This window comes from Felis catus, chromosome E3, assembly GCF_018350175.1.
Source record: "Felis catus isolate Fca126 chromosome E3, F.catus_Fca126_mat1.0, whole genome shotgun sequence".
NCBI lineage: Eukaryota > Metazoa > Chordata > Mammalia > Carnivora > Felidae > Felis > Felis catus.
Genome location: NC_058383.1, coordinates 522,570 through 544,982, shown reverse-complemented (window position 1 = coordinate 544,982; position 22,413 = coordinate 522,570). Strand labels below are relative to the sequence as shown.

Genomic DNA, 22,413 nt, shown 5'->3' with positions numbered 1-22,413 from the left:
CCAGTCCCCCGTCAGGAGAGCTGCTATTCTGGCCCCAGCGAGCGCAGACCCGTGCTTTCTGCTCCAGAATTCCCAGCAACGGGTGCAGACGCTGCATGTGCTTTTGGTTCGCAGCTTTCGCTCCCTGAGAGTCACCTGTGTCATTGAATTTATCAGCAGGTCAGTCTGTCGTTCTCATGAGGGTCCCGCTGCGTTCCCCAGATTGTTTTTCTTTATTTATTTTTTTTATTTTTTTTAACGGTTTTTATTTATTTTTGAGACAGAGAGAGACAGAGCATGAACGGGGGAGGGTCAGAGAGAGGGAGACGCAGAATCCGAAGCAGGCTCCAGGCTCTGAGCTGTCGGCACAGAGCCCGACGCGGGGCTCGAACTCACGGACCGCGAGATCGTGACCTGAGCCGAAGTCAGACGCTTAACCGACTGAGCCACCCAGGCCCCCCCACCCCCCGCCCCCGCCCAGATTGTTTTTCTTTTCGCCTACTGGTGGACATTTGGATGTGTCCCGATTTGTGACAATTATGGACAGGGCCCATCTGAACGTCCTGGCCGACGCCTTTGTGCACAGGAGGCATTTCACCTTGGGCGTTGTCGGTATCTGTGGCCGGGACGGCCTTTGTGGGGTACGGTCGGGTCAGGGTCCACGGCTCACTTTTCCGCACCCACACAGCGGGCACTGAGCGTGGCCTGCGGATCCGGCTTCTGCCCGCGTGTGACCAGGCGATGTGCGCGAGGCCTCGGAACCGCTCTCCCCAGCACAGAACGCTCTGCCGTCAGAAAATGGCCAAGAATCCGGAATTCCGCAGAAGCAGAGCGGGGAGCGGGGAGATGGGCGTAGAAACACGTGTTCGCAGCCAAGAGCACACAGCTGTTTCCTCTTGTGGCTTCCCCAGCCTCAGATGATTTGTTTTATTAGAGGCGAGTTGTGTTCGCTACCGACTGACGGCGCTGGCGGCCCCGGGAGGCGGATGACCGACAGCGCATCGCGGCGCTGACCCAGGTACGGGGTGCCAGTCGGGGGGCTCGGGGCAGAGCTGGCCCGCTTGGTCGTGCCTCTTGGGGCACGCATGAAGTCAGGGCCCTCGTCGGTCATCGGCAGGGCCCACGTCTGCCTGTCGCCTCTGCACAGCGGGGTCACGGGGCGGGCCTGCTGAGCCTCCCGCGCCCGCCCCCCGCGCCCTCCCGGGCCCAGGGCCCTGCGGGAGCAGAGGAGGGCACGCAGGGCCCGGTGGGCTCCCCCGGTGGGCGGTGGGCTGTGCGAGGCTCCGCCCTGAGTGCCGTCTCTCCCTTTCCGGCTGGGGCGCCTTGGCAAACCCCTCAACACCCCAGGCTCTCGTGTGCCCTCGCCCGCCCCGGGGAACCATAACCTCACTCTCGGGGTGGGTGTGGGGCCTGGGGGGCCCTGTGTGCGACCAGCCCGCCACTGTGCATGGACTCCCGGTTCCCGCCTCGCAGCAAACCGACCGCCTATCACGGTGGCCGATGGAGGAGGGGGCTGCTTGGCAGACTGGGGGCAGTCGCCTGTCCCCACCCGCTGGGGCCTGGAAGTCCCGGCCCCAGAGCTCAACCCGCCTCAGGGGCTTTGGTGTCTTGCAAGAGGGCGTTTCCTCGTGTCCTCTGCCCGCACCTGCAAGCCAAGTACTAAGAGGTCTTTGGTTCGCTGCCTGGGGCAGATTGGGGTGTAGTCGGGCTGTTTGAGTTGCGTCCGTCAGATTACCAGGGTCTGCTCTGATGTTGGAGTTGAAATTCGGTCCGTGAACCTTAGCTGAATGTCTAGCTCGGAGGCGGGTTTTAAGCCTCTGCCCGAAGCATCTGCCTCAGTGCCTAAATCTGTAGGAGTGCGGTCGCCGGTGAGCAAGTCGAATTAGGACCTTCTCGGCTGGGATGTAGCCCCTGCCCGGAGGGGCTGACCCCCTCCCCCCAGAGCGGGGTCAGGCGATGGCGGGGGGGGGGGGGGGCGCCTCTCCCGGGAAGCAGAGAGCCACCTGCCTGCCTTAGGGCGGCCACACCCAGAAAGCCCTGCTTCGTGCTCTCCCTCCGGCTGCCAGCAACGATGTTCCCGGAGTCGGGCTCCACGCCGGCCACGGCTGCTTTGCACCTGGCTTCATGGGAACCTGTGAAATGAGATTTTCTCAGGATTCTGTGTTTGGGGGGGGGGTGGGGTTGGGGAGGAGCCTCCTCTGACATACTAAAACCCCCAAATGGATGGATTTATTACATAAATAGTGCACGCCGGCTCTGCCATTAAATCACTAAGCTAGAATGTGTTGGAAGGCCGTCCCGTCTCTCTGAGCTGCTCTGGCTGAGCCTTGTGACTTTTTATTAACAGCAGGCTGGCGGGGGCCCTGGGCCCCAGCATGGAAAATCTGTCTGGGTTCACAGCTTGGGCTGGAGGGCGCCCAGCCCCACGCGGCCTGGATGAACACACCCTTTATGTGAGCTTGGCCCCACATCACACCCTGTGTTCTGGCTCCCCCTTGGCGGGGTGGCCCCCAGGGTCTGCATCCGCGTGGCATTCTCTGCCCTTCCTGAAGCCCCCATGCCGCACAGGTGGCTGGTCACTGGTATGGCAGCGGGAGCAGCAAGCTGGGTGAGCTGGGACTCTCCCCTCCCTCTCGGGGCACCTTCTCAGCGAATCCTCCCCCGCGGTCAGGATGGAGCTGTTCGGGCACAGCCAGACCACGGGACGAGGTCGCTGGTTGGTGGTCAGTGGGTTCACATCACACGGAGAGCCATGGTATCCCCCGATTAGAGACATGGCCGGATCCTTTGGGCCTGCCGTGCAAATTCCAGCGTGAGGTGACCGCGGGGCACGCTTGGGACGTGCCAGGTCACGGGTGTCCCCAGATGGGACGTGTCCACTGACAGCCTTTCCTCAGGCCCCGGAGAGCATGCTCTGGGGCTGTAACTGGGAGCTGGAGGTCTGGCCCAGCTCGGGGGGGGGGGCCTGAACCCCCGAGGGTTCTCCTGGGGTTTCTCACGGCGCCGGGGACCTCCCAGGGCCTGCCGTTCTCAACACGGGTTTTGGGAGGCAGGGGTCTTCCGCTCCCACCCCTAGAGGCTCAGCGGGGTGCCTGCTTCTGGGGACGAAGAGAGATTGACCCCTCTAGGGCATCGGGGAAGGGTCCTTCCTGGCAGGCCCAGGCTGTGGCCAGGAAATGGGAACTGAGCGGGCGGGGGGGGGGGGTCTCCAGGCTGGGCATCATACAAGGCTGCCACTATCCACAGAGTGCCCGTCGGCCCCGGCACCTAGCTTCCCGTCCGGCGTCAGCCTGGGTTAAATTCTTGGCTGCCAACAGCAGGCCCCATTTCAGCTCGTTTATGCCCAAGGACAATTGTTAAGGATCACGTATTAAGGGTAGCCCCCAGACTCTGTGGACAGGACTTGAACGCACCCCAAAGGCCTTGGGCTGCTGACAGGCCACAGGCCCTCAGGAGGGGGTCCCCGGGGCTCCCAGCTTCCCCAGAAGACTTGCTCGGGGCCCAGACGTGCAGGGCCCAGCTCGCAGGACTGCATTCTAGCTGCAAGGGAGGCCGGACGCCCTCACCTGGTCTCCAGGATGATGCTCTTAAGGGCGGGACAATCTTTGAGCTTAGAGAGGGTCCCCGCAGAGATGGAGTGCTCTGCTCTCTCAAGTTTCCAGAAGGATCCCTGCCAGATCTCCCGGGATCTGTTTAGGTCGGCCTGCCGGGGAGTGGGGTGCTGGGCATCTGAGTGCTGGACCTGGAACGCTGACGCCTCGGGCCTGGGCCCCCCTCAAGGCCCCCCTCCCCGAGAGGAGGGACCACGCTTTCAGGGTTAACAGGTAGAGGCCCACCCTCAGCAGGTCGCAGGAGTCCATGTCCCACCTCTGGCCGGCGTCTCTTACCTTAGAGGGCCTCTGACACCAGCCCCACACGGCCAAAAGCAGGTGGCGCCGTGGCCAGGCACGTGGCCCAGGGAGGCACAGACCGCGTGAGACCCCAGGCTCCCCATCTGGCTTGGCACCCGTGCCCGCATCAGGATGCTGGTTGAGGGCCTGGCCGGTTCCAGGGTCAATGCAGGGCCAGGCAGTGGGCAGAGGCCGGAGATGGCCTGTGAGGGAATGGTTGAAATTTGCAGCCAGGGCAGGAAATGGACAAATTGTGTAGTAGGAGTTGGAATGCCACCCTGGGTGCCCCTCCCAGCCTCCCCCGGGATCTGAGCCCAGAGCCAGGAAGTGCCTGCTGTCTTGGCCTCGGGAGTTCTGGCCCCCGCCGAGTAGGTGCCTGTGCTGCACCACCTCCGGTCCGCAGTGAGAGGCCTGTAGGGGATGTTTGCAAATAGACGGGAGGGGCCCCAGGATGGTGGGGGAGCTGGGGCCGGGACAGTGGATCCTGTCTCTGCCACTGCCATACACACGGGGCTCCCCCTCGACTTCCCCTCCAGATGCACGAGCCCCTCGACGCACTTGGCCTTCAGCACGCTCTCACAGACGTCACGCTTTCGCATATACTGTCTTCTGCACTTGGAACGCTCCTCCTCGGAGAAAAACTCCTATTCAGCATTCAAAACCCAGCTTTGGTAGCACTTCCTGGGTCGAGCTGTCCCCGAAGCACCCCAGCCCACAGACACTGGGCCCTCCCTTGCTCTCCTGCAGCCCTGTAGCCCTGACCGCAGGCACCGGGGCCACCTACCCACTCTCTGCCTCCTCCGCTAGGCCGTGAGTTCCAGGTCACCGCAGCACTCGGTGGGACACACAGTGGCCTCCAGGGTTTGCTGGGCTTGGAAACGAAACGCTCGTGGTTCCCATTGTCTGAGAGGCGGCCTTGGGATCAGACCACGTCTTTGCCTTTCTCGGGACACAGTCCTCATCCAATGTCGCCACCGTCCCAACATCACCGTGATCCAGCACAGGGCCTCGGAAGTCAGCATGCCGGCATCTGGCCCCTGGCCCCGCGAGCTTCAGTTTCCTCCTCTGTCAGATGGGCATCACTGCACACCCACCTCAGAGGGTGAGGCGCTCAGTCACATGGGCTGCTTTTACTACCCCCCCCCGGCCCGCCAAGACCCCCTTGTCTGCAGAGAAGAGGGCCCCAAGCGGGGCACAGTAGTCGTGGGTTTCAAGGCTGGAGTCCCTCGCCCTAGCGGAGGGGAGGTAGTGAGCACTGCAGCCCCAACAGGGTTGCAAAGGAAGGGGAGCCTGGCCCAGCGCCTGCCTCGGCCGACCAAGACCTCCCGCCTCCCCTGCCAGCCCCGCCCATGACCTTGCCACGTCTCCCCTGGGCAGAGGCTTCCCTCAGGTGGCTGGGGGTGTCGTGTGTCCTCAAAACCGTGAGGCCTGGAAGCAAGTTGGGTCCCCAGAGCAGGGCTGCTGGAGGCTGGGGTAGGATGCAGGCGGGGTCCCCATCGCCCTCCCCTTCCCTGGACCACCCGGGGTCCCTGATGCCTGCGTCAGGGCTTGGCTCTCGGCTGGAGCTGGACCAGCCCCTTTGGGGCTCGTCGGGCTCGGACGCTCCTCACACATGAGACCAGCGCCCTTGTCTTACCGAGCTCTGGCCTTGCGTGCCACCCCCCGAGGCAGGGGCTGATGACCCGGGCCCCTCTTCAGAGCACGGGCCCAGGGGCCTCATCCAGCCGAGAAGAAGCCTTTCCAAGAGCTTGGGGTCGTTGACAGAGAGGGGCACTGAGGAGTCTCCTTGGAGGCTTTGCTCATCGGTCTGGGGGCTTTGGTGGCTTCACTGGGAGCCCAGCCAGGGCCGTCTTCGTGGTCCCCTCCCCGATCTTTGCTCAAAGGAGCAGGTGGCCGTGAGCACACCTCAGCTGCCCCCGGCCTCTTCCCCGTCTGCCTTCCATGGGGTGTGCTGGGGCCGGGACCGACGGGACTGGAACCTGAGGCACAGCCAAGCTCAGGCTGCTGCCATCATGGTTAGGAGGCTGCATTTTGTGTTCCCCAAGCGAACTCTGAGAGTCCCTTTGCATTTAGAGCAAGGAGGGCAGGGGCGTCTTCGGGAAGAGCCGTGAAGTTCAATCTGACCCGCTGGCATCTGTCGGGGTCCCTGAAAACAAGGCCCCACGTGCCTCGAGCTAGTCTCTCTCACAGCCCGCCTTGGGAAGGCTCCAGAGCCGTCTGTAAAGTGGGCAGGGCCAGGTGAGGAACTGTGTCTGAGGCGTGCGGAAGCCGGGACTCCGGCGGGGAGAAGGGAGGCTGGCGTGGAGGCTGGCTGGGCAGGACTGCCTCGGGGTCACCTGGCGGGCGAGGCTCCAGGGTGCACGGAGCCCCCGGGGTACAGGAGGGTCGGGGGACCACTCTTGCTGGCCGCGTCGCTGCTGTCCCCGAGTGCCCAGCAGCGAGGCCTCCCTTGCAGGCTGGACCTGGCTCCCCGCTTCCCGAAATTCATTGCCGGGGATCAGACTCAAGCTAAGGAAACATTTATTTTAAATGTAAACCGATCACAGTGCAATCCTGGTCGGGATCTGCTGGCCGCAGCCCATGGACAGTCAAGCAATGGTATAAATAGGGCACAGTTGTTGCTGCCTGTAACCCGGAGGGGCCCCGCCGACGCCCACAGCCAGGGGAGTGGACTGTGGGGCCGGAGCCACCCAGCCGGGTTCCCTGGCCCCCGTGTGCCCCGAGGCCTGGGCTGTCCTGCTCTCCCTGCACCCGGGCCTCAGGGCCTCAGCCCCCCGGCCTGTGCTCTGCACGTGGGCCTGTGCGGCCCCTTCCTGCCACTGGGCTCAGGGCCTGATGTCCCGGTGCGGATCCGGAATCACCCCGAGGCCCCTCCCCGCCATGACTCCCCTCTTCCGGGGGACCCCGCGTCATCGGAAACAAAAGCCAAGAATGCGGAGGGGCCCCAGGGACGTGTGACGGCATCTGGCCAGGCTCCAGAAGTCACCGCAGGCATGCCGGGGAGCTGGCAGGCGGCCAGGAAGTGTCCCTCCCGCCAGCCGCCCTGTGGGTGTAGGGGCAGGAAGCTCACAGAACAGTCTCCTTCCTGGGAGGCACAGGGAAGGTTACCCGTTAGACCCCAGCCCACCCCGCCAACGGAAATCTAGCCCTGTCGTGGGTCTGTGCACCCGCTGTGCTGGTCTCGGGTGGGCGGCTGGGGCCAGGAGCCTTGGAACTCTCTAGCGGGAACCCAAGTGAGGGGCAGGGGAACTGAGGCTCAGAGAGGGGATCGATGTCCTGCCGGTCCGTTCCCCCCCCCCCCCCCATTGCCCAGAGCACGGCACGCTCCTGAGTGTGGTTCGGTGGTCAGGAACTCAGACCTGGGTCATCTACTCCCCTCCCCGAGTTTCAGGACGGCCACGGCCCCCGTGCGTGGAAGGGTTGGGGGGAGACCGGGCTTCGCTGGCAGGACAGGCATCCAGCATCCAGGTGGTCTGGGGAACGGCAGCCCCAGGCAGGACAGAGGTGCCTGCCACGGGGGGACATGACCCCATGTGGACTTCATCTTCCATAAGTAACTCCCTTAAAACAGCACTGACCATAACAGGAAGGTATGACTTAAACAACTGGGGGCTGACATGGGGGTCTTTCCTTACCATGGTGTGACCTTGGGACCATGGTGTGGCCTTGGGGTGTGGCTCACCCCTCTCTGCCCTCGGTTTCTTCATCTGTGAAATGGGGGCTCACAGGCCAGCCGATAAACAGATGTGTCTTGGACAAAACACACAACACACACGTTTGCTGAACGTAACATCGTTTTTTCCTGGGTTTCCAGGGTTTCCCACACGCGCCTGCATTTTCTCTGCCTGGGTCTGGGCACCTCTGTGGCCCTGCCCCCACAGCTCTGGCTGGCCGCCGGATGAAAGGGACACAGGCGGGGCAAGGTCCTGGCTGTGACCTCTGGGCAGCCCAGAGGACGGGGTCGTCCTCACCCCCTCGCTGTCTTCCGGGAGCGGAAGACACGCCCGGAACACGCCCACGCCAGGCTGTGAGGTGGGTCCTGACTCTCGACCCCCCACTGTGCCCCTCGATGGAGAGGGTGGGGACGTGCCTCCTGGGCCCCAAGGCCACACGCGGGGCCCCCAGGCTCATCCACATCTGGGGAAGGAACCAGGAGGGACTCGGCGGCCAGGTAGAGGACTGCAGTTCTGCGACGCTCCCCCTGGAGCTCGCTGTGCCCACGTCTGCACGTGGCAGGTGTCCGTGGCTAAATGCGTGGAGCCCTTACACCACCATGAGGGCGCAGGGTCCAGGACGGTCCCGTGGCGGATGTGGTGCTGAGGCATAACGCCCAGGGCCCCGCGACCGGTGCTGAGAGGGCAGCGTGAGACCTTGTGTGACCGTGGGCACATCCTCCTGCAGCCTCTCCCGTCTCTCAGATGGGGCGACGCCGGTCCTTCCCTGAGCAGGGTGACACTGGTGGTGGGCATCACACGCCCAGGCGCTGTTGTGATTCAGTGTCCTGGAGCTGCCCTAACCAGGGAGCAGACACCAGCTGGGAGCAGGGACCCACCTCCCACAGTTCTGGAGGCCACGCTTCCGACCACATTTGCCGAGCGTCCCCGCCAGAGGCCCCAGGGACACTCGTTTCTTCACGTTCCATTTTTCTGGCTTCGTTCCTTCATCCAATCAATCGTTCATCTGTTCCCTCTGTAGATATTTCGCCGTGGCTCCCATGAACCAGGCGCTGGCGGAGCTGTGGCCCCGCTCCTCTTCTGGAAGTTTCTTCAAGGCCCCTTGAACATCAAAGGCCTGGGAGCTGGGTGACCTCTGCCCTTAGCTGGGCGTGGTTTCCGGGTATCCCTGGGGTGGCGGGCAGCTTTGGGGGCTATTTTGGGATTGCCACAAATGTCACCCTCCTCCCGCCGATGGAGAATTCTCATCAAACATGGCCAATATGAGGGCGATGTCACCCCAAATTACAAGGGCTCTGCCGGTGGGGCCAGAGGAGGGCAAAGGGTGCGATCCTGGGCACCTGCTGGGGGGCCCGCTCCACTGCCTCCTGCCGGGCCACTCCAGACTTGCCACCTGGGGGCAGGCCCAGAGCCCCCTCCCCGAGAGACCACATGGCCACACGGGGTACGGTGTGTGCCTGGGAAAATTGAAAACGCTGGGCGAAATGCTGGCTTGTTTATTTAGGACCGGGCAGCTGGATGTGACAATTCCAGGGAAGTGACTAACTGGCCTTTGTCATTTCCAGGGCGGCCTGCCCGAGCCCAGAAGGGAGGGCTTGAGTGGGGCCCCCACCATGCAGGAGGCCCTGGCCTCTTAGCAGGTTCCGTCCTGGAGCCTGTGTGATCCATGCTCTTAGCCAGCCCGGGGGAAGTCCAGTGAGCCCCGTCCTGCCAGTGCTGCGCCCCCCAGACCCCCACACCCTCCCTGAAGCTGAACAAAGCGCCAGGGATGAGGGGTCCCAGCTGGGCTCTCTCTCATTCAGCTCCCGTGGGGGCAGCCCAGCCCAGGGGGGCACAGAGAGGGGACATAGCGTCCCCTAGCTTTCTTCCCAAGACAGAGGAGAGTGGGATGAGGGGAGGGGGACAGAGACAGAGAGAGACAGAGGCAGAGACAGAGAGAAGAGAGACAGAGACAGACAGCGGGAGACAGAGAGGCAGACGCAGAAACAGACGAAGAGAGAGAGAGGCAGTGACAGAGGGAAAGGGAGAGACGGGGGCAAGGGAGGGAGGGAAGGAGGGGCAGGAGCTTGACTGAGACAGGCCTGGGCTGGGAGTTGGGCTCAGGTGACTTTGGGAGGGATGCTGCTGTGTGCTGGGACTCCGCTTACCCACCTGCACCACCAAGGCATTCTGCCCCACTTGGGCAGCCTTTGCTTACTGCCTCTTGAGTTTTGCTCCCCCGCCCTACGCTGCCTTGGCGTTGACCCAACGTTTTTCTTTAAATCACCTCACTTTTTCTTTCTTTCACGCGTGAACGCTAACTGCATTTCCCCATCTGGGTATCAAGCTTCCTCTAGCCTGTCCTTGTACCTCCCAAATTACCTCTCGACCCCCGTGGGAGCCTTCCCGAAACTTGAGAGCTGCTGGGCATCGGGGAGTGCTTTGGCTGCACTCGACCCGACAGAAAATAGGTAACACTTAAGGCGTGAGGAGCGGGAGATAGGACGGGGCCACGGTGGTCGGCCGCTCAGCACCTTGCCCGAGACCCACGGCCGCCCTCGCGCAGCTGTCCTCACCCTCGGGGTGCTCTGGGGACACAGGCTGTTGGCAGGAGCACGAGACGCACAACTCCGTGTCCACATTCAGCAGAAGAGCGCGAGCGAAGGGTCTCCCCTCCCCGCGCTCGGAGGGCGAGTATTTGGACCCAGAGCAGGGTGATCAAGTCTGGATTCACAAAATATCGTCTCAACATGTAATCCATTAAGAAATTGATCTGGAGCGTGTGTTACACTCACCGTGCGTCTCAATCTGCACACCGCGTTTCCACTGGAAATGCTTGCTCTGTGTGTAGACTTCATAAAATTTACAGGTGAAGAGTAGATTTACGTGGCTGGGTCGCCTGAACTGTACTTGACTGGAACATCCCCCCAGATTCACTTTTCCGCTAACAGCCGCATTTTCCCTGACAAGCTGTTTGACCTTTGCCTGCCATGTTCACGGGGTTCAGGAGCTGGGGCTCCCCACGCGCTTCTTCGGGCCACACGTCCTCTGTTTGCGTCGTTCTGTGTTTGCCAGTCACCCTCTGTCTTTGATAGTTCGAGGCTGTTTTCCCTGATCGCTGCCTATCTAGTTCCTAATTTTCTAAAAAGCAAAAATATTTTCAAACATAGAGATCGTGGAAAAACCTATCCGTGTTTTCTGCTAGGCCTTTACGAATTGTTGGTCTATTTATTTATTTCAAATACTTGCTGTGGAACATCGTGGATTCGAAGGGAGCAGCAGAGATGGTTTGGAGAGGCTCCTCGTGCTTTTCACCGCTTTCCCCTGGTGGTTGAATCTCATACGACGATAGCACAATATCAAGGTGAGGAAATCAGTGCCAGGACAGTGTGTGTGTAGTTCAATGGCATTTTATCACGCGTGTAGCTTTGTGTAACCACCAATGCTTCAAGGCACAGAGCTAAGGCTTCGCCAGCAAGATCTCTCTCATCATGGCTTTGTTTTGTTTTATTTCACATGCACGTCTAACCCATCGGTGTTTATCCCTGGTGTAAAGGGTGAGGAATTGGCCCAATCTAATCTTTTTTCATATGACTATCTTATCCCCAAACTACATGTTTTTCCTTTTAAAAATAGCTTTATGGAGGTGTAATTGATGTGCAACAAGCTACACATATTTAGAGTGTACAATCTGATAAATTCTGACATAAGCACGGACCTGTGAAACCCTCACTAAAATCAAGATAATGAACGTGCCCGTCACCCCAGAGCTTCCTGATGCCCTGAGTAGGGAGGTGGGGGTGGATGGATCCGTGGGATGGTTGGATCTGGAGAATGGGTGTCCAATGCTCGTTCATCCATCCAACTGCTGGTGGGCATTTGTACTGGTTCCAGGTTGTAGTATTACAAACGAAGCTTTGGTGAGTATTGTGTACAGGTCTTTGTACGTTCACACGGGGCTTGTTCACAGATGATCGTGGCTTCTTGCATTTTACGTTTGGATTCAAAATGAACTAAAATGCAATACAATTAAAAATGCAGCTCCTCGTCTGCCCCAGCTGCGTTTCACATGCCCAATAGCCACATATGGCTAGTGGCTGCACGAGTGGACTGCACCGGCTTGATGGGTTCTTGGTCTCTTCTAAAACCTCTTAAACCATCAGGCCAAACAGGCTGCTCCCGTGGACAGACTGAGCCCCCGCCATGTGGCCTGTTGGGCACTGGGCTGCAGCAGTGACGGGCTGGGTGTGGTAGGAACATGAACCGCTGTGGGGAGGGACAGCTGGGGATGCTCACCCAGGGGCATTAGCGAGCCTCCCTGGGGGGCATCTGAGCTGAGACCTGGAGGGTGAGGAGCACCGGGGCCCGGACGGGGCTGCAGCAGGGTGGAGAGCAGAGCGGGGCAGGTCTTTTCCAAGTGGAAAGGGGTCATTTGCGAATTCGAAAGCTCACCTGTGTACACGGATGCGTGGACACTGAGGGGCGCTCGTCAGGCGTCCCCGGTGACGCGAGGGCCAGCTCCGGTGGCCTTGCTCCCTCTCACGGTAGGGTCTCGTCTTTCTTCGGTACGCGGGAGGTTCTCATCCCGGCCCCCCTGTAGGTCCAGCACCCTGGCTCTCGGGACAGCACTCCAGCTGGAGAGGGGAGGCCCTTCTGCACCCCCCTGCTCTCCCCGACAAGTGGCTACTGCCCAGGAGGCAGGTGGGCCTTGTTTCCCTGCCCCAAGGGTGTGTGCACAGTGGGAGGTTGCCAGAACGCTGGGTGCTGCACCCCTTGATTCCAGGGGGCCCTCGGGAAGAGGCACTGAGACACGTCCCGTTTCCGAGGGCCAAGAAACACAGCCTGAGCTTCCTGGGGGAATATACCCTGTAATTCAGAAAGGGCTGCTTGATGTGGAAGCCAGCAGACCGCATTTTGAAAGAAGAAAAAGAAAGAAACTTGGAAAGTCCTCAGCATATTCTTAATGCTTGGGCATGTGTCTCAAAAGTTGGCAGGGAGGCTCAAAACACAACGCTGCACCGTGGCTGTGCCTGGCGGCTGTTCATCCACCACTCACCCATTTCCCCCCGCTCCCCCACTCTCCTGCCCAATAGTTACTACCTTCTCGGTGTCAGGCCTTGGATGAGGGGATAAAGGGACAAGACAGTCCTGTCCTCATAAAGCTAACACTCCAGCACCTTAGAGTGTGCTGGCAAATGGCGGGCGGAAATGCCATAGACTCTGTTGCCCCTGGGGCTCCCCTCTGCGATGTGGCTGAGTGGCTGTGCAGGGTTAGTTCCCAGGGAGAGTGGGGATAGATGGACAGTCTGTCTGGCTCCTCCTCCTGCCCTCACACTCACTCCCTAGGGGCATGAGGGAGTAGAGGCCCGGCACCCACCTGCCTCAGCCTTGGGGGCTCTGTCCGGCTGGGGGCTTGGGGTTCTCTGCTGTGCGGGTGTCAGGGGTGCCCAGCACCAGGGATCATTCCGCAGAACTGACTGAGGGCCCCACAAGCCTTTGGCAGACATCGGGCTGGGGGCCACTTTACCGAGCACCTGCTGGGTGCCCCTCACTCGGTGGTGAACTCACCCACACTCAAGATGGACGGGAGGCTCCGTCTTGCAGAGAAGACCAGAACCTGGTCTGAACCTGGGTGCTGGTCTCTGGTGTGTGTTTCTCAACGAGGACCTGCCCCTCTGGGCTGGTGGTGGCTGAGGGCCCAGCTGGGACACCCGAGAGTCTCTCCAAGCCTGATTTCATTCAGGAGCTGGCTGGGGACGGCAGGAAGCCACCCTAGCATGACCTATTATCCCGGGGCCTCCTGGCTCTGGCCTGGGGTGAGTCTCGGCTTTTCTGTGGCCTCTGCCAGGATTTCTTGGTGGAGGAAAAACAACTCAGTCCAGAGCTCAAGTATCAGCCCAGGAACAGCCCGGGTGGGCCGCCCAGCTGGATCTGGGAGCTCATCCCTCCCCCCGGGACCCGCTGCTCCTGGGATTGGGGGGGTGAAGCTGGGGAGGGGCACTAGACCCGGGGTTGGGAGGCCCCACTGTGGATCAGACCCCTGCCCAGAGGGAGGTGGTGACGCAGGGGATCAGTGGCTTTCTGTGTGTCAGTGCCTGCTTGGACGTCGGGCTGCGGGGGGCCACATGGGGATCGTCCTGAGGGGCATGCACAGAGGGCTCGCACACGAGTGGCATGGACACCCCCCCCCCCCGCCGTGTTCGCCTCCGCAGCCATGCAGGGCCCCCCGACTCCTCCTCTGCTGAGACACTGTCAGCCTGTGCGGCATCCCATCCAGTTTCTGGGTGCCCACGAGTCCCGTAACCATCCAGGAAGCAGACGGGCGGCTCCCGGGGGCAGGCCGGGCGACTGTTCCTGCCCTCCCACCCTCACAATGCGGGCCCAACACTCTGGAACTTTCCTGGAAGGAGTCATTCCAGCACCTGATGCTCTGCCTTGGACTGAGTTAAGTCCACCCCAGACCCCAGTGTGGCTGTCTTTGGAGATAGACTTTTAGGGGGTCACTGAGGTTAAATGCGGTCACGGAGTGGGGCTCCAACCCAGTGGGACCAGTGTCCCTATCAGACAAAGACCCGCAGAGCACCCCCACTGCACTGTGTGGGTGCACAGAGGTCAGGCCACGTGAACACACAGCAGTGAGAAGGGCCTGCGAGACGGAGAGTCTCATCAGAAACCAGCCCCATGGCCTCCAGCCTCCAGGACTGGGGGGGAAAAGAATTGTGGTTTGAGTGGCCCCGTCTGCAGGGTTTCATCACGGGAGCCCCAGCAGAGTCATCCACTTGCCCAGTCCCATGGCGACATGGCCCCGTCTCCCTGTCCTGCCGATGATTAGGGGAAAGCACAGTAGGCCGTGTGGCAGGTCCTGGATTCGGTGTCCTGGACCCACCTGGGCCGCCGGCTCCTGTGTGACCTCCGACAAGTCCCTGTTGTTTCCTGGGCCTCCGTTTCCCACCACAGGATGGGAATGTTGTGCTGAATCACCTCTGAGGCTCCTCCCCGCCTGACACTGGCTGGCCACTCCAAGGCCACGCGCAGGCTGGGGAGGGCTTGGTCTTGGTAAGGGCAACAGTACACACTCAGGACTCCAAGTCAGGGTGCTGTCCAAGGACAGCCAAGGTTCCTTTCCATTTCTGGGGCATGGGGGACATACTGGGACCCCCAGATAAGGCTTGTCCTTGAGTGACTGCTGTTCCTGGGAGGGGGCATTGCCCGGCGGGTGCGGGAGAGACTCAAGACCCCCGACGTCCAGCCAGCCCAGCAGGAGGCCTTAACACGCTCACCTGTGCTGGAATGACATCTCCCTTCCGTGTCTTAGGGATGTGGAATTCAGCCAAAGGGAGTCTGATAAATGCTTGTACCCCTCAGCTTCTGCTTTGGGTCAGGAATCAGGGCAAGCCTAGAGGCCCAGCTCTCTTTGGGCCTTGGTTTCTCCATCTATGGAGGGAGCAGTCGGGTCAGACCATTGTCAGGGTCCCCGTAGGTGTAGATCTTTAGGGTCTGGGTTTATCACCCATGGACAGGGGCAGGACCATGGCCATAGTGGCTCGAGGACAGGGCTGTCCCCCTGCCTGGGGCAGGACCACGGCCATAGCGGCTCGAGGACAGGGCTGTCCCCCTGTCTGGGGTAGGACAACGGTCCTAGCAGCTCGAGGACAGGGCTGTCCCCCCGCCTGGGGCAGGACCACGGCCATAGCAGTTCGAGGACTGTGCTGTTCCCCCACCTGGGGTGGGTGGGCCTCAAGCTGTTCCTGCCTCCATGGCCCCAAAGCAGAGTGAGGCCTCGTCTTTCATGGGGACCAGAGCCGTCCTGCACTACTCCTTGGGGCAGGGGCCTCCCACATCCCCAGGCCGGCCCACAGGGCAGCTCGCAGAGGGACTCCAGTGGTCTAGAAGTGGGGTCCCGCCTCATGGCCCCCGAGGAGTTCTGGCCCTTAGCAGGTGCTTCCGAGACGGGCTGCCAGCTAGCTGGTCACCATGGTGAAGGCGGAGGCAGGCCTGAGTCCCAGCACCCGCCACTTCAGGGCTTCTGTCCAGCTGGGGCCGCACAGGGAGAGGAGCCCCTGTCTCAGCCCGGTCGGGCCGTGTGACCCCGAGGAGGCTGGGCTTCCAGCCAGAGCAAGCCAGTGTGCGTTTGGCAAGGCACCTTCGGTGGGACCCACGGCGCCCTTGCCAGCGCTGGCCCCAGGCGACCCCTCTCCTCACGCCTTGTGCGCGACAGAAGCAGCGGCAGCCAGGCCGGTCCCGGGCCTGACAGTGATGGATGGGCCGGGGGCTCTGGGTTACTGGCCGTGGGTGGTGAGCCCGGGTCCCTCTGGCCGTAGGAGCAGGATGCGGCCCCGGGGCTGGAGAAGGGAGTTCAGGAGAGCAGCTGGGCAGGTGGGTTCTCTGAGGCATCTGGCGTTTCTGTGGTCTTTGTGCAAGTGGCCCCAAGCCTCTGACCTCACCGGGGGGCCTTCCTGCTGGACGACAAGCCTCTGCCGGGCGGGAGCTGAGGGGGCGGGGGCGGCTCTCCAGGAAATGGGCTGGTTTAGGGCAGTGTCCGTGCCCAAAGTGCAGTTTAAGTTTTAAAATCCACGGGGCGCCTGGGTGGCGCAGTCGGTTAAGCGTCCGATGTCAGCTCAGGTCACGATCTCTCGGTCCGTGAGTTCGAGCCCCGCGTCGGGCTCTGGGCTGACGGCTCAGAGCCTGGAGCCTGCTTCCGATTCTGTGTCTCCCTCTCTCTCTCTGCCCCTCCCCTGTTCATGCTCGGTCTCTCTCTGTCTCAAAAATAAATAAAACGTTAAAAAGAAAATTAAAAAAAATAAAAAATAAAATAAAAAAATAAAATCCAAAGGACAGGGCTATCTTTATGCATCAGGTACCTGTGACCTGCCCCGTGGGTCCTCTGCTCTCTGAGCTTGGTTCTCCCCACAGGGATTCATTCATTCATTCATTCATTCATTCATTCATTCATTCATTCATTCCCTACGGAACCTGGGAGGCAAGGCCCAGTCCTGACACTAGCCTGGCCAGTTTCTTGAGGTCAGAGCGTCCAGTACGGACCCAAGGGGAACTGCAGGTATAACTCTAAAATTGCCCGGGTCTGCATTTGATCGCCTAAAAAGGAACAATAAAATATGATTTCCACCCTGAACCTCAACCCGGCAATCCAGACTGCTGTCATTTCAGCTTGGGACCCAAATAAAACCCTCTCAGAAGGTATTTTTTTTACCTTCTCAGGGCCAAGACTCGACGCTGCTCCTGTATCTGGCCCTCACGCTCACCTCCCCCCAGGCCACCTGTCTGACTGTCCCAGGGCCCTTGTTGCTGAGCGGGGGTGCAGGTCCGGGGCGGCAGGCGGACCCCTCGGAGCCGAGCGGGGGTGCAGGTCTGGGCGGCTGGAGCACCGCTGTGACCCCATGCCACTCCTGAGGCCTTTCCTGCTGCCGCGACCACAGGGCGTGTGTCTGGTGGGAAGGCGGACGGCCCTCTGGCTGCAGTGGGACGTGCTTCCTTTACCTGCTCTCAGACACGCTTCTGGAATAGCACCGGCCCCGGCGGCCCGTGGAGAGGGTGTCCTGCCCACGGATCTGTGCAGAGAGAGCCCCCGTGCACTGGTTTATGAACGAGGCGGGGGGTTACGTGGCCCAACGCAGGGGGTTAGGGGAGCCGCCACCTCCCGCTCTTTCCCTGCAGCCAACGTCCCCGCGGCCAACCTCCCTGCAACCCCCCGGCTCTGGGGGCAGCAGCCACCGCACAGCTGTGCGCAGGGCCCTCCTGGCCACCCTCGGGCCAGGCCCCATGGCCCCACCGGGAGCAGGTGCGAGGTGGGAGGGCTCCCGCCGCCTGGGCCCCGTGCTGAGATCTGCGTGTGGGGCGCAGGGAGCAGGGGTGAGCGTGCCTGTGCGCCCACGATAATCACCCCCGACGGGCAGCTCCCCCTCCCGGAGCCCCTTTCATCTGATCCGCAAAGCGTTTTACAAACACTGACTCATTAGCCTCCCACGGCTTCGGGAGGTGGCTCAGTCCATCTTGTAGGAGGGAAACTGAGCCACATGTCATTGTTCAAGATTTACAAGTGGGCCACCCAGTGAGCCACCCCTTCCAGACTTCCCCGTGAGATCCCAGACTCAGGAATGCATTCAGAGAGCGAGGCGGAGGCCCCCTTGCCTGTTGAAGGCCAGGACGGAGGGGCCGGGTCTGTGGGGCAGCGGGGGCCTCTGAGCTGAGACCGCTCCTCCACGGGGCTGCCTCTGAGCACTGCATGCTGTTCCACACAGCGCCACGTGTGTGCCCGACGTTCGCCCACGGCTGTCGCTTGATGCCCGTGCCCTGAATGCCCTCGTTGGATTCACACGGAAGCCCTGCAGGTAGGTTCCCTCCCCTCGCTCACAGGCGAGGAAGCAGAGCTTCGGAGAAGGTCGGCTCTTTCTCTAAAGGCAGCACAGTGACTGAGCCGCTGAGCTGCTGAAACCAGGCCCGACCCCCGAGGTCGCGCTCTCCACGCAAGCACGCTGTCACCGCGGAGGGGCATCTTGCCTAGGGACTGCAGGACGTGGGCCAGGGGATTTGTCAGGACCCACGGGGGAGAGCACAAGCAATGCAGTGAAGTGCCACGTGCAGAGAGGAAAGCGACTCTAATTGCTGAATAATATGGTTTCTTCCTCTCGTCTTCCGTCTCACCCTAACTGTCCTCAAACTTCTGTTGGGACTTAGAAAGTGTTTACAGAGAAACACCCTGAAACAGCGAGCACTGTGCCTGGTGGTTCGAGCTCTTGGACCCTGAGAGACAGACAAGCGAGGAGTGAGCGGGCCTTTCCTGGGGACGTGCCCGTTCTCGCCGGCCCGCCTGGGGCTGCTTTGATAGCCCGGACCTCATCCCGACTTTATTGTCGTCACATGTCAGTCAAGCCCCTTTGCGAAATTACTTTCATTTAGACACCTCTCCTCCTATTTCGGTTGCTCATCAGCTACGACTTTAAGGTGAAAACCTGTCTTCTGGTTGACAGGGAGGGAGGTGAAAATTACCATGCACCTAGAAAACTGCGGCTTACATAAATAACACGTCCCCGGAGCTCGGGGCTGAGCCTGGGATCGGCCCCTCAGGCCTGTGAGCCTCCCGGCCCGGCTCCCCCTCCGCCAGGTCTCTGTCTGCAGCCTGTCCGCCTCCCCTGGTGGGTGACGCTCCCCCGCGAGAGTGCGGCCCTGCTCCAGGCTTTCTTCCGGAGGGGGCTTTCAGACCCCGGCCCGGCGAGCAGTGCCCTGTTTACTGTCGGCACCAAAGGCCGCTCCCCGTCCGTCCGGCCTGTTCCCGCCGGCTCTGGAGGCAGCAGGCGTGAGGTCCGGTGACAAGGAAGGAGTCATCGTCACCAGGCAGCGTGATGGGTGACTTTTCCTGAGTCAGGGCCCCGATGGAACATTTTACCGGACTTGTCGAATTCGGTTCTTTCCATCCCGAGAAGTGGGTGCTACTGTCCCCCAGGAGAGCAGCCTGCCGGGGTGACCCCAAGGGCCAGTGGCCCAGGCCCCTTCCCCTCCACCCCGACCTCCATTCAGAAAACTGGTCCCTCATCCAGCTTGTGAGAGACAGCGCGTGTTTGGGGGAGGAGGTGGGAGGGAGATTTGGATCTGAGGAAGGGTGCCTCGTGGGGGGCCTCTGGGGGCAGCGCCCCACCTGCTCCGGCATACAGAAGGGCCTCCCCGTGGGACTGGGGAGGGGGGCTCCCAGCTGCAAGCGGGGGCGGGCCCTGGGCCAACGTTGTGAGGGCACTGGCCAAGGGAGCCACACCTGGCCCCGTCTCTCAGACGGAGCAGGGAGGTCTGGGGGACTCCATCGTCTGTCTGTCCCCACATTGCACACCTGGCATGGGCCATACGCTCTTGGAGGTTTTGTGGAAGGCACGTGTTGCATTCTGGACGCTCTCTGCCCCTCACGCTCGGGCCGGGAGGAGAGGGCGGTCCAGGGGCGTCTGAGGGGCCTCCCCCGGCCCAGTGTGGAGTCTGGTTGCTCTGTCCGACCTGTGCTGGCCTGCGCGGGCAGCTGTCACCTGGCAACTCTGTGGCCCGACAACCTGAGACTTGGCTGGGATTCAGGGCTCCAGGTCCGGGGGTCTGGACTCCCGGAACAGGGGAACCGTGCCTCTCTGGCCCTCTTGAGGTCTGAGTTCCATCAGGCGTCTCCTCTGTCCCAGGCCCTGCAGGTGCCACAAGTGCCCAGGGAGACCTGCAGGCCAGGCCGGGCCCTGGGCAGGTGGAGAAGGTGGGTTTGGGGCGGGCCCACTGTGCGTCCCAGGCGCCTCCACATCGGGCCTCAGGTGAGTCTCTCTGAGACTCAGTCGGCCCATATGGGAGATGGGCCACCGAAGTTCCTAGAATCCCCAATTCCGAGACTCAGGGTGGCATGCCCACAGAGGGGCCAGCCGCCCTCGGCTCCTTGCTGCTCCCCCCAGACCAGAGCCTGCTGACCCGTGGCTGCGCCTGGGCAGTGGTTTTGGCCCACCTGCCGCCGGGGTGGATATTTAAGGGCCCGTACAGGTGACCCAGGGGAGGGAGGAGAGCCTAGTGTTTCACTGAGGTGACAGTCCCAGGTTGCCCCCGGCAAGCTGGACCCCAGGAGGGGCGCCCCGACCTGCTGCCCTTGTGGCGCTCTAGGGCCCGACCCTTCCCGACCGGCCGGGTCTCCCTCCCCCCCACTTCCCTCCTACCCCGCCTTCCTCACCCTCACTCCCGGGCTGAGTATTAAACAGCAGGGTTAGGGGCGGGGACCAGGGGCCAGTGATCTGGGGGTGCCCTGTGTGATCTGTAGTGGGCTTCGCAGAGTCAGAAGAAGAGAGGCCGCCAAGCCGTCGTTCCCATGAAGGCAGGGGCAGCAGACTGTGCCTGGGACAGACTGAGCTGACCCACGGGCCCAAGGAGCACAGGGCCCCGTGGAGAGCGGGCAGGGAGGGGCCCCTGCCCGCTTCCCTGCACACTTCCCCAGACGCCTCAGCAGCCTCACGGGCGGGGTTATTACACCAGCGAGTGTCCACGCTGAAAGTCTACGCGGGCAGGTTGCTTCTGCAGTGAGCCGTCGGGTGATTTGCCCAAGGTCGCACAGCTAGAGCCCTCAGGTCCTGCTTAGCTGCGGGTGAGACGCTCGTGGCTTTTGCAGGGCTTTATAGAGTTTGGGCTGTTGGCCTCTTCCATTCCGAGGCTGAGCGTCCTGACCCTGCACACACGGCCTGTGGGTGGCCGCTCTGGGCCCGGGGCCCCCCGCCCCCCAGTCCCTCGGTCTGCAGCCCCCCAGCTCTGAGCTTCCTGGCCGCAGCCCTCCGGTGCTCCTGCAGCCTGCCGGCCACCCACACCACCGGTGGCCCTTGGTCTTAACTCTGTGTCCCCCAGACCTCCAGTCGGCCCGTCCTTGGCCCCCAGCCCCCGGCTCTCAAGCCCACGGACCACTGGCCCTGGCGCCCAGGTCCCTGTGTCCAGACTCCCGGTGCCCAGCAGCCCAGCTCCCTTCTCTGCCTCCCTGTTTGCCGCCCACGGTGGCCTGTGCCCTTTCAGTTCCACAGCTCTGCTCTGTCCTGGCCCCAGCCTCTCTTTCCAAGGACCACGGGGCCTGTCAGGCTGCCACTCTGAGGGTGTGGGTGCTGGCCCCCCTCAGAGGCCACAGAGAACTCCTCTGTGGGCCAGAGACTGTCTGGAGGCCGTGGGAGGGGGGCCACGGCCACCCCACCTGCCGGTCTTTTTGTCGGAGGCCCCCATGCCCTGGCTGGGCAGAGCGCTGACCAGTTTGAGAGGGAGGAAGGTCCCTGTGGCTGCCCAACCCCTCCACCCGCTGGTCCCTGTCAGGCCCAGCTTTTTCCCAGGTTGGTGGCCTTCCTGCTGGGCGTGAGTGGACCCAGGGGCAGAGGACAGGGAGCCTGGAGGCAGTGGGGGGCCGTTGAAGGGATGATTCTGGCCTTTCCTAGATGCTGGAACTTTCAGAAGTCAAACACTCTGAGCGCTTCCCTTCCTCTGGGCTGAGTGACTCTGGAGCCTGCTTCAGCCTGGGGAGCAGTGAGACGGTCACTTAGCCAGGACGCCAGACTGGAGGCTCTGAGGCCCGGTGCTCCGCAGGCAGCCGGTGGAGCCAGGGTCCTGCGCTCCAACCGGAGGACGAGTGATCTCAGCTGGCCAGGCAGCTCCTGGGGCCACAGTCGGTCTGGTGGTTCCCCTGCTCTACTGTGGCTCCAGGGAGCCTGCCGACCCACTTTTGGTTTGGCCGTGCCTCGGTTTACCTTTCACGAACAACACCTGTTTTCGGAAAGGCAGCCTCCCAACGGGTGTGGCCCGAGGCCCGGATGGCTCATTGGTGTGCTGGTAACCGACTCCTGGCTCTTTGGGGAAGAAAACCCCGATGAAGGGCCTGCCAGTTTCTGTGGGTAAATACTCCCTCCCACGTGGCTGATTCCAAACTGCCGAAGCGAGGTACCCGCTCTGGGAGGACACGGGCAGGGGCATACCCACCCTGAGGCTATGAGACTCGTAGATTACCTTAGGCACAGAGAGTGGCACAGCCAGTCCAGATACTTGGAAAATGAGGGGTTTTGAAAGTTCCTCGCTTTTGTTTTTAATGTAATGTGATAGTTGGTAACAACTGTGATTATCGCCAGCTCACGATTCGCTGCTTCCTCCGTCCTGAGAGTGTGGGGGCCCAGGTGGGGGCTCCTGAGTGCCCAGGGGTATACTCGCGACAAGGGAGGAAGCTGGCTCACATTTTGTCAGGGAGCCCCCAGGGGGCACAGGGTTCCACTCTCGAATCTGCTGTTCAGGCCACGTTGGAGGATCACTGGGGCGGGGGCCGGGGGGACAGAACCGACTTTATTAAACGGGTTTCAGCTTGCCGTGCTGTACTCAACGTCCACACAGAGCCCCAGGCCCCGTCCGCAGTC

At 61.9% G+C, this 22,413-nt stretch overlaps 1 long non-coding RNA gene across 7 annotated transcripts in view; it reads left to right on the top strand.

Moving 5' to 3' along the window:
- The first annotated feature begins 523 nt into the window (after positions 1 to 523).
- The window catches only part of LOC109495066, a 62,662-nt gene continuing 40,772 nt past the window's right edge, over positions 524 to 22,413 (top strand). For 6 of the 7 annotated variants that reach the window (XR_006591108.1, XR_006591112.1, XR_006591111.1 and 3 more), the window contains exons 1-2: positions 925 to 997; positions 17,782 to 17,871. This is a non-coding gene — a long non-coding RNA (uncharacterized LOC109495066). Of the gene's footprint in view, positions 998 to 17,781; positions 17,872 to 22,413 lie in introns of all 7 variants that reach the window. The other variant, XR_006591110.1, reaches the window with a different exon arrangement.